Here is a 14,262-nt window from a genome sequence, read left to right as displayed (position 1 = left end):
CCCTCTCTTAATCTCTTAATATAATCATCTGTGAGGAATTGTACCTTAAGGAAATGGAGATTACCTTTTCAGTTATCTCCTTTTAAAAGAGCAGATTTGCATACTTAGGGATATTCATACTGAAAGCCAGCACATTAATTTAATAATTCTGGGCACAATATAAAAAATAAGTTTATGAAGCGTTTTTATATTGATTAGCAAGTTTTTTTTTTCTTTTCCGGACAGAGGACTTATATAACTAAGCTTCAGATATTGCCTTCTTTTCTGCATTTAATAATCATCATAATGTAATAGCTTTAGTTTTGGTATATGTGCAAAGTAGTCAATGGTTTAACGTGCTATTGGGCAGAAATATTATGTATCACAGCCTAAGACTACAGTAAACAATAATGACAATAGCAGAGCACCATGTCCTAGTTTGTGTGGGGACTGTAAAGGTATGGGATATGATGCAGATACTGACCATTCTGGTCACAGGGATCAGTTTGCAGTACTAATCTAGAACATACCTCGCAACCTCTTAGAGCAAGAAATCTGGACAAAGCCATATATAAAAGTGGGACAAAGGCACAAGAATAGGGACAATTTTTAAATATTGCTCTTACAAACTTAGAAAGCTGATGGAATAGCAGGCTTTGCATTAGCATGAATTTTCTGAAGGATATAAAATCTGAAACTCAAATGTCTGTCATTATTTCTAACTTAAATTTTTAATAATTTGCCACTAATTTGCCAGAAAATCACAATTCTATAAAAAAATGGACCAAAAATATTAGATAAAAATCTGGACATTCTGCGAAAATCTGTACAGTTGAGAGGTATGATCCAGAAGAATAAATACTGTACAAAAGCGTAGACTTGAAAGGTGTCATATAGACAACATTCAGTGAATTAAAGACCTCATTAAATTAGTCAATCAAATGCCTCATGAAATCACTAAATCAAATTACTAATGAAAGTCATCCAGGAGATAACCATTTGAAATTAACTGAGTGGCCGAAAGAACAGAATTACATATATTAAGTCCAACATTCTATTTCTCAGAATATGAAACCAACCCTCAAAATTTCTGGGCAGCAATCAATAAAATACTGCAACCAGGAAAGACCAGTATTCACAAATATCGATACCACCACTAACAATATTGACACCCAGTTTAACAAATACTTCACTAAATCCATTCTGAACATTACAAACATCAGTTCCCCCATAACCCAACCTAATCCCAGCACCTCAACAACAGGTCATAATTGATTCTCTCTACAACTACTTCCAAACAAAACAATTTATAACTACTTGACAAAACTAAAACCCACAACCCTAGCAGCTGACAAACTCCCAGCAGAATACCTTAAAATTGCAGCCAACGCCATCTCATACTCTGTCTCCCTATTAATAAATATGTCAATCTCAGAGCAATACATCCCAGCCCTGTGGAAAATTTCACACATAATACTACTCCATAAAAGTTCTAACTCAACTAAACTATCCAACTACTGACCAGTCGACATACTATTCCCTTTGTCAAAAATTCTAGAAAAAGTGCATGCATTCCCAGATTCTAAACTCTCTCTTAAATAATAATCTCCTGGCTAACACACAACACAGATTTCAACCCAGTCATAGCACCAACACATCTCTTATTAGCTTTTCCAACACTGTAAATCAACAATGGAATAATGGTGACCTGGTTTCCACTATCTTTCATCATCTCTCCACGATGTTTGACACAGTCTCCCATGCATCTCACCAACAACAGCAAAGCCATCAACACAAAAACCGACCTACTGCCTACACTTCTCTATGCTTCCCCTGTACTAAGTAATGTTAGTAAAGGAGAATTAAACAAATTAACCAGCTGTTATAACAAAATAGCAAAATTTGCTACTGACTCAGCTTTCAGGACCCACCACTGTCTTATTCTCAAACAAATATCCTGGCTGGAATTACCAAATTTACTAACCTATAACCAACTTACTATTGCTCACCATATCCTATGCCACCCCAAAAAACACCTGGTCTACAAGGCCTTCTAAATCACTATGTGATATCCTTCTAATATCTCACTGGACTGCCACTAATAATGTGATGTCCCCCACTTAAAACCTGGGTCAGTAATTAAGAGGTCTCACTCCCCAATACTGACTCCAGTGTAAGAGCATCATTGAAAATGCCAGAGCACAGATCACACAAGAGTAAAATTCTACAATTTTCCTTAAGAGTACAACAGGAGCATGCTCTATTTCTTGGGACTGGGCTATATACCTCAATCCACCCCAAGTGTAATCCCTTACCATACACTTCAATCAATCAAAATAAATTTAAATCTCACACACTCTAACACTTATGGGAAACTTGACACAGATTGCCAGCTGTATCGTCTCCCTAACATAAATGGTAAATGCTGCCACCAGTCAGACAGGTCCACATGCCCTTCAAAGGGTGGTCAATTACTAAACATTAAATATCAAAATAAATGACAGCTATGACCAGAAGGAGACAGGCATTTGAGGTGACCTGGGGAATATCAAACACATATAAGCACTCTCTAAACTCTAAAGAATACATTGATTGTCCAGCCACAGTAAAATGATTAACAAATACTTCACTAAATCCATTCTGAACATAACATTACAAACATCAGTTCCCCCATAACCCAGCTTAATCCCAGCACCTCAACAAACGTAAATCAGTAATTTTCAGTAAGCACCAGAATTCAATCACCAGAAATATGAAATTAAACTGTAGGATAGAAGTCCATCATCGTAGAAAAATTCTATCTAAATAACTAAACTTTCCTACTCTAACTAGAGAATACTGTCCCTGATCTCATCTAAAACATAACAGAAAGGCCAAGGCATGCTTGCAGTTTTATGGTGAGTCCTTTTCTGGTTGTGTACTGCACAGCACTGAAACTATTGCAACTCTTCACTAACTGCTCAGCTTAACTGACTCAACTGTCTTATTTAAAAAAAATAACAGTTGGCTGTTTGAAAAAGTTATTTTTCCTGTCAATCAGTTTTTCAAATAATCATCTACCAACCAGGAACATTCTAATGACATCACCTACTGTTTAGCTGATTCTCTACAGACAGTTTGTACTTTAGAATCTCCTTCGCCAACATGTGCAATTAGAAATGTATCAAAACACTGACAGATTCTTTAAACATTCTGTATAAAGAGGGAGATATTCAACATTTTAAAAAACTTATTTACATTTTCACAATTGGATATGCTGGCATAAAATACAAGTCAATGTGAGAATATACACAAATCTCCTGCCAGACATGTTTAGACAGATGACAGTGCTTTCCTTTTCTTCACATTTCTCCTTCCCACTTTATGACTCAAGCATGATTTTCAAGTGACCCTTGAAAAATTATGCTTGAGAAAAATGGGTCTACCTGGGAATTTTAACCCACTCCTCTCCTGGACAATCCATCCACATTAGCATTATTAACCCAACTGCGATGTATGGTCATATCATATGCTTGCAATCCTAGACTCTATGTCAGTAACTTGACATTTTGCTTACTGATCCTATTACGCCATGTTAGAGTTATGATCTTTGAGTACAGTGAATTTTCTCCCATAAAGATATGGCTGCAGCTTTTGCAATGCCCACACTGTGACCAAACACTCTCTCACAGCTGCATAACACTCTTCTTTAGGTTGAAGTCTACAACTCAGATATTCCACTGGGTGCTCTTCTCCTTCTGTAGAAACCTGGCTAAGTAGTGTCCCCACCCCATAATTTGAAGCATCTTCCTGCACAATAAACTCTTTATTGTAATCTGGGCTGGTTAACACGGGGGTGCTTCCAAAATCTCTTTAAGTTTTTGGAATGCCTGTTCACAATCTGTGGTCCATGTCACCTTTTCCAATTTATTCTTCCTAGTTAGGTCAGTAAGGGGTGCAACTATGGTACTGTAATTCGGCACCAATTTCCTATAGTACCCCACTGTCCTTAAAAATTCTCTCACTTGTTTCTTAGTAACAGGAACTGGCCACTCTTGAATAGTTTCCACCTAGGCAGGTTCTGCCCTAATTTTACCACTTCCCACTCTGTCCTAAGTAAGTGACCTCTGCCATACCCACTTGACACTTACTGGGTTTAATGGTTAATCCTGCCCTGGTTAATCTATCCAAGACCTTCCTAACATGTTGGTCTGCAAATGTCCATAGCATAGTCTTCAATGTAGAGTTTAACCTCTCCACAAGACCATTAGTCTGGGGATGGTAGAGAGTGGTCTTTAGATGTTTCACCCCACAGCACTTCCACAGACAAGTCAACAAGTCTGACATGAAGTTAGCACCTTGATCAGTCAGTATTTCCCATGGAACTTACTCTGCTGAAGATTTCTAGCAAAGCATTTGCCACCTTCTCTGCCTCAATAGACAACAGACCTACCACCTCAGGATATCTGGTAGCATAACAGAAAGGCCAAGGCAGGCTTGCAGTTTATGGTGAGTCCTTTTCTGGTTATGTACTGCACAGCACTGAAACTGACTGCAACTCTTCACTAACTGCTCAGCTTAACTGTCTCACCTGTCATATATTAAAAAAATAACAGTCAACTGTTTGAAAAAGTTATTTTTCCTGTCAATCAGCTGTTCAAATAATCACCTGGCAACCAGGAATGTTCTAATGACATCAACTACTCTTTAGCTGATTTTCTACAGGCAGTTTGTACTTTAGAATCTCCCTCACAAACCTGTGCAATTAGAAACGTATCAAAACATTGGCAGATTCTTTAAACATTCTGTATAAACCTCGAGATACTCAACATTTTAAAACATATTTATATTTTACAATTAGACACACTAACATACAATACAAGTCAATCTGAGAATGTACACACATCTCCTGCTGGACATGATAAGATAGATGGCAGCATTTTCATTTTCTTCACACACTACACTATCAATCATCTACTAACATCCTCCAATAAAACACCAAAAGCAGACATTTTTCCAGGTGACTCCCTGTACTCAAGTGCCATTGCAAAAATATGGAATACCTTCCTCTAGAAATCCAAATCATAGACAGTAAATGTAAATTTAAAAACTTTCTTCAGATTTATTTAAGCAGCTCCTGGAAATGTACCTGTTCAGACCCAGGATAGACCAAACATTATACTGTTCACCATATGGCTTACATAGGCTGCTTCATCTATTCTGTATGCAATAATCTCAAATGCTTGTTTAGTCTAATTTTCAAGCATTTTGCTTGATCTCACAATGACATCTTAAGGTAGTGAAAGATTATTCCCTCTTAACTATGTTGCCCTCAAATTTTCTTATGTAAAATTTTTGTTATACATATTTTGTATGTTTAATTTTAAGTATATTTTAAAGAGTATGTTTCTATTTTATTAATCTTGTATGGTAATGAGTATGTTTTGCTTTATTAATCTTATTCTGTATAGAGCTCTTCTCCCTGGGCCTCTACTGAAAATAGACAACTTGCCCAGTTGGACTCTCACAGTAAACAAATGCAAAATAAATAAATAATAAATAAATTCCTTTTTCTCCAAGGTATGGAGATCTCAGAGTTGGCATATATAAGTTTGGGAGTGCAGAGGAGCTTTTTCCCATGCAAAAAGAAGTTATAAAAAATAGTGATTTTTGACATTCGATCTTTAGGTTTTCAGGCTTTTTTTTTTGGCCTCAGAAGATATATACATATATATATATATATATATATATATATATATATATATATATATATATATATATATATATATATATATATATATATATATATATATATATATATATATATATATATATACACATATATATATATATATATATATATATATATATATATATATATATATGTATGTATATGCACATTGGTTTTACTTTTAAGCCAGGTAGCAGGAAAACAAATTTTACCTCAGGATAGGCACAGTTTTTGTAATTGTTTGCTATAATCCACTAATACTGCTCCATGCATACCTTTCAGCTTATTTGATTAAGAGTCCTAAACAAAGAAAAACTAATGGTTGGGGGAGACTAAATCCAGGGTTGATTTTACACTAACTCATTTAATAATTTAATTGAAAAATATGTTTTAAATTGACCTACATTTTCTAAAAATAAAAAGTATGAAAATCTAATGTCTAGTGTTATTTATTGACTGAAACATGAGAAATTTACTAGAGAATCAAATATTTTACATGCGACAAAGCAATATTATAAAGCAGAATCAGAGGTAGTCTGAAAAATCAGGGACAGTTACAGGTGAAGGTGATAGCAACTTATTATTTGTCCAGTTTAAAGTTTATCTTTAAAACAGGTGTGCATTTGTTTGAAATATGTAGAAATATTTATTCTCTGATTACACAAAATATCCATGAGTTTGACTCATATTTTTGTTGTGTACTTTATAAAAGTTGTGCCTTTTTTCTGTCCAACTACTGAGAATTTTAGTCACTAACGAAGGTGGATGACATTGAGGATGAAAACAATTTACCCTTTTGCTGTTTACTCATTTTAAAGACTGACCATAAGACTAGTGTGCATTTGTGTGAAAGAAGTTGAAATATTTACTGTCTGGCAACTGTGTGAAACAAACAAGAAACTGCTGTGTCATTGTTTGTAAAGAAAATTACACTCTTGCTGTTTGCTGATTTTAAAGTTAGGCTTTACAATAACAGTTTACAATAACAGTTTACATTTGTATGAAATAAGTTGGAATATTTATTATGTCGGTAATGTGAAGCTGAAAATGTCCCAGGCTCAACAGAATGTCACTGACTATACTTCATATTTTTGGTATCTCCCTCATAAAATGTGTGGTTTCTGGAAAATAATTGTAGATTGCAGTCACTAAATAGGAGTTGGGGACAGTTAGGGATGAAATCAACTTACTCTATTGTTGTTTGTGCATTTTAATCTGGCTTTACAGGTGCAGTGTGTACATTTGTATGATTTAAATATGAAACAAGTTGGAATATGTATTCTGTGCCTACTGTTTCAGTGAAATACATTTAAAACTGTCCATGATTTCACAGACTCTCCCTGATTTTTGACTTATAATTTTATTCTGTTCCTTAATGCATATTTGGTTTTCTGACAGATATTTGCCAAACAAATGACCAGTGTTTTTATTCCTAAGAGAATGTATGACAGTACAAAAACTGTCATTCTAGAAATGTTCTAACTATATTAAGAACAACAGTTAAAATCTGTCACTGACTTTTAAGCTTTTTGTCCCCTATTATTTTTGTCTTTGCTCATGATACTTGTTATAAGTGGTTGAAACTATTATTTTTATCACTTTCATACATGTTGTACATGACAAAGTGGCTATGACTATTGGGTGAGGGTGAGGAATATGTGTATATGAATGCAACTTGTCTTGCTTACTCATTTAGCTATGTTTTGTAGGATTAATGTTCATTTTTGTGAAATAATTTGAAATACCTGAGCTACTATCTGTATGCAGTAAACAAGCTTTTCATACCTTATTGTGTCCTTAACTGCTCTTTTATTTATTTACTTTGACCATACTCAGACATCTGAAATGTACATGGTAAACAGCAAGATTATAATTGTTGAGTAGGGGGATTTCTATTGAAGGGAATGACTAACACTGACTGTCATGATCAAGTTAAATAGACATTAGTTTGACCTTGTAGGACTAGTGTTCATTTGTTTAAAGCTACTTAAAAAATTTTACTATGGCCATTTTTATTACAATTGGATATTTGAGATGTATACAGTCAAGCAGCTATGGCTGACAGATCTGTACATTAATGGATTATAATGACCACAGTTTAATGGATCTTAATACAGGAAAATTAACCCAAAAGAACATGAACATTTATCAGTGGTTAAAAATGGTGTGCATGGTGATGGGGGTAGTGGAATCATGGTTTAAAATCTACCCAGGACCCAAGGTACACTTAAACTGCAACTGGGATAATGTATTTATTGCTACTTCTTCACTTATTCTCTTTTAATACAAAATGGTGGCTACATTCTGGGGATGTAAGACCACCTCATTATACCATTGTAACCCCTCAATATGTGATATAACAGTAAATACATTTTAACATCCACAGTATCAAATAAAGCTTCAGCAGAAAATTCAGCATAATTTAATGTACTTAAGAAAGCCAAGACTATTTTAAAATATGTGGTTTCTCTATGAATATATGTTTTAGCTTAATGTTCACAAAACTACATTAAGGCTCCCTTTTAACAATCATATCTGACATTTTTGGATGAAAATTTAGATTGAACCAGTTTATATGCACTTCTGGTATACCAAAATGGCAGGTATACATATGTCATTCACATGCAAAAACTCAGTGTTTTTTTGATGCAACCCTCACTTAATAATTCCTCCATAAACAAATTAATATTTCTATAGGCTATATTTATTTCATTTGAGATATGTGTTCAGAATATTATGGATATCTTCATAATTCAGACACGTTACAAGTATAATTTGTACTATTTATAATTACTATTCCATCCCTTATCTAGCCTTGTAATCTACATGGACCCATCATGAGAAATATTCAATAAACAGTTTCTTTGTTCAGCATTTAAATACTTAAAAAACACTTTGCAGGCTTTGTGCAATTAAATTCTTAATATCTATTTACACAAATTTTCAAAAAGTGAAACTGAATGTAAGATGGATTGAAAATTATTTTCCACTGCAATAAGCATTATTACCTGATAACTTACTATTATGGAACATTAAATACAAATTCAGCTTTCTAGTACATAATTGTAATTCTATGTATTTAGGTGGTATGGATGAAAATCCTCTTTTTAATAAATCACTGTGTTTTAGTAACAGTATAACTTCTATTATTGAAAAATTTAAGAGTCACTTCCAGAATAAATCAATTTACAGTTAATGCTTGCAAAAATCAATGCCTCACCAGTTTTCGGCCCCTGTATGAATTGATATTATTCTCTTTTGACCTTGAAAATAACTAATGTTGTTTCAATGCAGTATTTGTTCTGGGCAAAATGACTCAACCTTCAAAAAGAGGGTCTTTCTAGCAGTTTTGATGCCTTGGAATTTGATTTATGGTTCTTGGTTAACTTTATAGAACAGGCTCTGTGATTAATTTTTGTCATGAAACATGGATAGGGTATTAAAACCATTAGAGTTAAGTACTAGCTGTGCATACACACATTTTGAAAAGGGAATATATCTGTACATGTTTCTCCATAATTACTCTATATTCCCCTTCTCCAATAACTCTTACAGAATTTTGGGAATTAACTGGATATTTATTGAATTTACTCATGGTATCATTAAAGAGGCATAATACATTTCTTCTGGCTGGGGTATAGAGCAGCAATTTACTGGACAAATTAAGACCAAAAGGATAAAATGGGATACCAGAGTAAATTTTTAAATAATAATTCTGCAAATATTTTCATAAAATCAATTTTAAGACTTTAAACCTAATGAAGATTCACTTGCAGCATTCACTGACATTACTGACATTACACAGCCTTCTTTTTAGAATGAGAACTACTATGTTTTCTTTAAACTTGTAGAAAAATAGAAAACAAAACATTTAATTTGCTTAGGGCTGGTTGGCACAATACAAACTACTTGAAGATATTCAAATTATAAAGATGATAATAATCATTGTAATCAGTGAGGTTTAATAAGGTTTGGGATAATTGTGGAAGTTTCACTTTCTCTTTACTGAGGAAGAACAAGACCATTTATCTATAATGAATAGCTTTGTTAGGTCATAAAGCATGGTAATTGAATTGCATATAAACTCAGTATAGCTAGTACCATTCAATCACTTTGGAATTCTAGTGATTAAATACTAATTTTAAGTTTCAAGAGTTGTAGCTCTTCCTTCTGCTTAGGACAAATAAGTTTATTCTTAAATATTTTCTTCATATAAATCAGAAATTATTTTGCTGATTTTCTTAACACTGAACTTGGGATTCTGAAAATCATTCTCTTGAACAGAAAGAAAATCCTGAGGGAAAGCAGTCATCTTCTATATAGAGATATAAGCATGAAGATTGAAATGAAGCTTAAACCAGTATTAAAGACATTTGAAAAAGGATATATAATAAATAATGCACCATATGTAAATAATGCCTAAATACTTTATATGTGAAAGCTAAATAGATTTTGTTTAAACCAGATGCATTGAGAAAATGAGAATTTGTCCACAATGGCCATGAGTAGAATTGTTTTGATACAGCTTAGCATTTTAGACTACGTTATAAACATTAATGAATTCTAGTAATGGGAAAATAGATATAAACATGTTTTCTAGATAAAGAAGAAAGCCATCAGCAAAGGACGTAATTTTTATTTCTGCATTGTTGAACTTAATACCAGCAATGCCAGGATGTATATCATGGCATGAAAGAGTGATTTGAATGATAAGCTGAGCATATAAGAGAAAAGTAGGCAGGCATGCCAAGCATGATGATGGAGATAAAATTTGTTGTTTAGAAATAAATGAGATGAGCTGGCTATTTAAAGTTTGATGGTGGTTTCAGTAAAACAGTCAGGAAAGTTAGTTTAGTAAATATTCTAATGGGATGTTGTTATCTCAAGGAAATGGTGTGTAAACCAGTTGTATGGTTTGGGATTTTCCCCCCTTTTCTTCACTGTTTGGCAACTCTGGAGAAGGTATATATCATTTTTTTGCGGGGTGGTACAGGGGAGCTTGGCGCCCTGCAAAAAAAGTGTGTTCTTTTATTGTTTTTCAGCTTACCATTTTTCGGTATACAATTTGGGATGAATGGTGAGCCAAAAGACAGTGCTTCTCTTCTGCACAGATAAACCACTTATTATCATTATCACGTTGTATTAAACATGATACAAAATGTTGGTGCAGTCCTTAAATCATGGAACAGGGCTATTACCACATGCAGAAATGTACTGCTATCAGAAATCTACAAAACTGTTTCAAGCATTAGCTACCACTGAACACTGATAATAAATTGCAAGTAAATAGCACTGAAGGTTCCTCATAAGTGAACAACATATTATTTACTACAACACTGGCACAACTTTGAAATTTGAGAACGAAGCATAAGGAAATGTGCTAGCGAAGACATGCAGAGCTCATACTTTAATACTGAAGAACAAATGTTTATATTGGCTTACTATAGAAATGTCATCATTCAAAATGCTGATTGCCAATAAGCTGCAAAAATAAATAAATAACAGGAAAACATTGATTCTTGAAAATCACTCTTCTCCTTTAAATTTCTTTTTTGCGGGGTACAAGCCCCCCTGCATCCCTCCAAACTTATACATATAGAGAGCCCATACATGCCTTTTTTGCATTGATCTGATTTCTAACAGACACATCATCAATGTGTTGAACAAAGAACTCAAGGAACTATTATCAGTGATATTGTTTGTTTATTTAATGTAGTAAATGGAAAAAGGAAGTACTTAAGACTTTACAGGAAAAGAAGGGGGACCGGGTACTATCTCAAAATACAAAGATTTATGAACCTTACTATGCTGCAAAGTCAGGATGATGGAAAAATTGATAGTGCATATCTTATAAAATGAGCTAGGAACATTAATTGTGATTAACATTAATATATATATATATATATATATATATATATATATATATATATATATGGTTTCACTTCAGAATCCTGAAATATCACAATCCTGAATTTCATAAAATGTCATAATCTGGAAGACCAAAATCCTGAAAACTCAAAATCCTGAATCCCAAAAAACTGAAAACACAGGATACACCCCCACAGCTCCTGCTACTTAAATATATCAACTCCAAGATTGCACTTCACTACACTATCATGAGTCATGTTGTAGTATAGCGAGTTAAAAGGGAATGTTACTAAGGTTACAACAGGCAGTCATGAACACATGTGATGGTATGTTTGCCATTTTTTTTCCTGTGGAGTGCAATCTTGGAGTTTATATATTTAATTAGCAGGGGGTGGGGGGTGCAGGGGGGCTTGTCCCCCTGCCCATACTTGGTGAAAAGTGCTATCCTTTGTCTTGTATATGTTTCTCTGTGTCCTTGTACTGGAATATTATCATTGTTTGTGTCCTGTATATTTTCAGTATTTTGTGATTCAGGATTTTGTGTTTTCAGGATTTTGAATTTTCAGGATTTTGGGTTATGGATTATGATGTTCAGGATTTTGATATTTCAGGATTCTGAAGTGAAACCATATATATATATGTTTTTTTTTTTTTTTTAATTTATTTTTTTAATAGGGCAGTCCAAGAAGAAAGGCAATGAGTTATTTTATATTGACTTAATTAGTACTGTGGGCAAGGATGTTTAAGTTGATGTGGCTTGGGTCAGTCTTTTAAATGCATTTGACTATGCAGGTGATGCAGTAATTACAAGAAACTTTGCAGCTTAACATTATCTGAAAAGTTAGCATCTAGATGACTAACTTCTGACAGATGGGCAAACCTCGAGGGTCAAAGCAATAAATACAATCTAACGGAGCTCAGTGCTGGGGCCTTACCTATTTAATTTGTATTTGTGTGACAGTGATGTGTTTATGTTCTTATTTTGTATCTTTTATTTTCAGCCTAGACCCAGGATAGTTAGGCAGTAAAAAAATACAATGGTATTTGAAATAGACAGTGTTTGACAAATAAGACAAGAATGCAAAAGAAAGAGGGATAAACATGCCTTAAATGGCATATGGATACCGACATTAATGGATTTATGACAGTGGTTGCTAGTGTTTAAGTAATGCACTCTTTTCTTACATTCTCATTCAGCCACAGCAGAAAATACGGGAATTTTTAGAACTGTAAATATAATCATTATGGACCAACCCTATAGAAGAATGCTTTAAAGTAAATTGTAAACAAACTGTATTAGTATTGTTCTTAGTATATATTTTGTGTTGCATCTTCTATTATCCTCTGTCAGTGCAGGACCATTTGTAATAAGTGGATAGATATTTTAATAGCTTTTTTTTTAAATTAGTGAAGTTGCCAGTTTTCTTGATGTCCTTCGGTGTGGAGTTCCTAACTGCAGGAGCCATTTTTGAGAATACCTTCTCACACCTATAGCTTTAGTGCAAGCAGTCCTTTTTAGAGCAGTTGTATTGTCTGCCTGTGACTGCAATTTTCAGATAGTTTCCATAAATGCTATTTTATGATGCTAAAATAGGACAGTATGAAGACTGTAATGTTAAACAATTCAATATAAGTGTAGATGTCATAGTAATGAGTCACTTAGCATTGTGTACACTTATATAGCAGTGCACTCCAGGACTGATTAGGCATACAAATCAGAAAATATTACTGACTATAACCTGTATAGTTCCTGCTGGTGATATAAAAGAAAGTAAGGTTATATAAGAAATAGAAGATTGGTTTAGTCCAAAAATTACACTTAACCATCACTACATGGGGAAAGGCAACATCAAAGTCCTTAAAGATTTATAAAATCAAGTCGGTGTCCTGTGGAACAACAAAAAATAAATAAATAAAAAAAAAAACGTGACTATGACACAATATACTATCACTGAGAGTAATGACCAGATCTGAGAGTCGCTGTTGACAAATCCCTGTCTTTTCATATAAATATGGACATTATTTGTAACAGATGTAGCACAGTTATGAGCTGCATGTTAGGATTTTTAAAATGAAGAATATCCAAGGTTGTTATAAGCCTGTGTTGTATCCTAATAAGAAGTGAGCTGAAATACTAGTTTTTTTATGAGTAGCAGCAACTATCATATAATCAAACATATTCAATAAATATGTCAAGAAATCATGGGAAGGAAAGTAACTTATCAGCAAAAGTGAGAAGTTGCGTTTTATTATAGATGGATGAGCATGGTGACCCGATCAATGTTTTTAAGGATTCAAGAAACAAGAATAAGACTAATCCAAACATGGCTTCAAATGGCTGGGCTCTATTCAATTGTTTAGGTCTGTATGGCACATCTAAACAAAATTAATTAATTTAACATGTTCCCTTAAGAAAAGCAAAAGAGGAATGTCTAAAATTTTAGAAACAGTGATAAATCAGTAGAATTTCCCAGTACAGTCATTAAGGCATAGCAACAATTTTATCATCTTTAAGGTAGTGTTATAGCCAGGTAGGATGGACTCCATTCCTTCTCTCTAAGCATATTTAGATTTTCTTTTGTTTTTGCTACTTTACCTGAATGTCTAACAAAGTTTCACCTCACTTTAGTGTCTTCCTCAGCCCATGAAAAGCCAGGCTGGTGATTCCCAGACATATATTAAATACACAGCAGATACTATCTGGG

Source organism: Protopterus annectens, chromosome 3.part1 (genome assembly GCF_019279795.1).
Source record: "Protopterus annectens isolate FY-2018-M chromosome 3.part1, PAN1.0, whole genome shotgun sequence".
Classification (NCBI taxonomy): Eukaryota; Metazoa; Chordata; order Ceratodontiformes; family Protopteridae; genus Protopterus; species Protopterus annectens.
The sequence above is the reverse complement of the archived record's forward strand: the minus strand, read 5'-3'. Positions refer to the sequence as shown.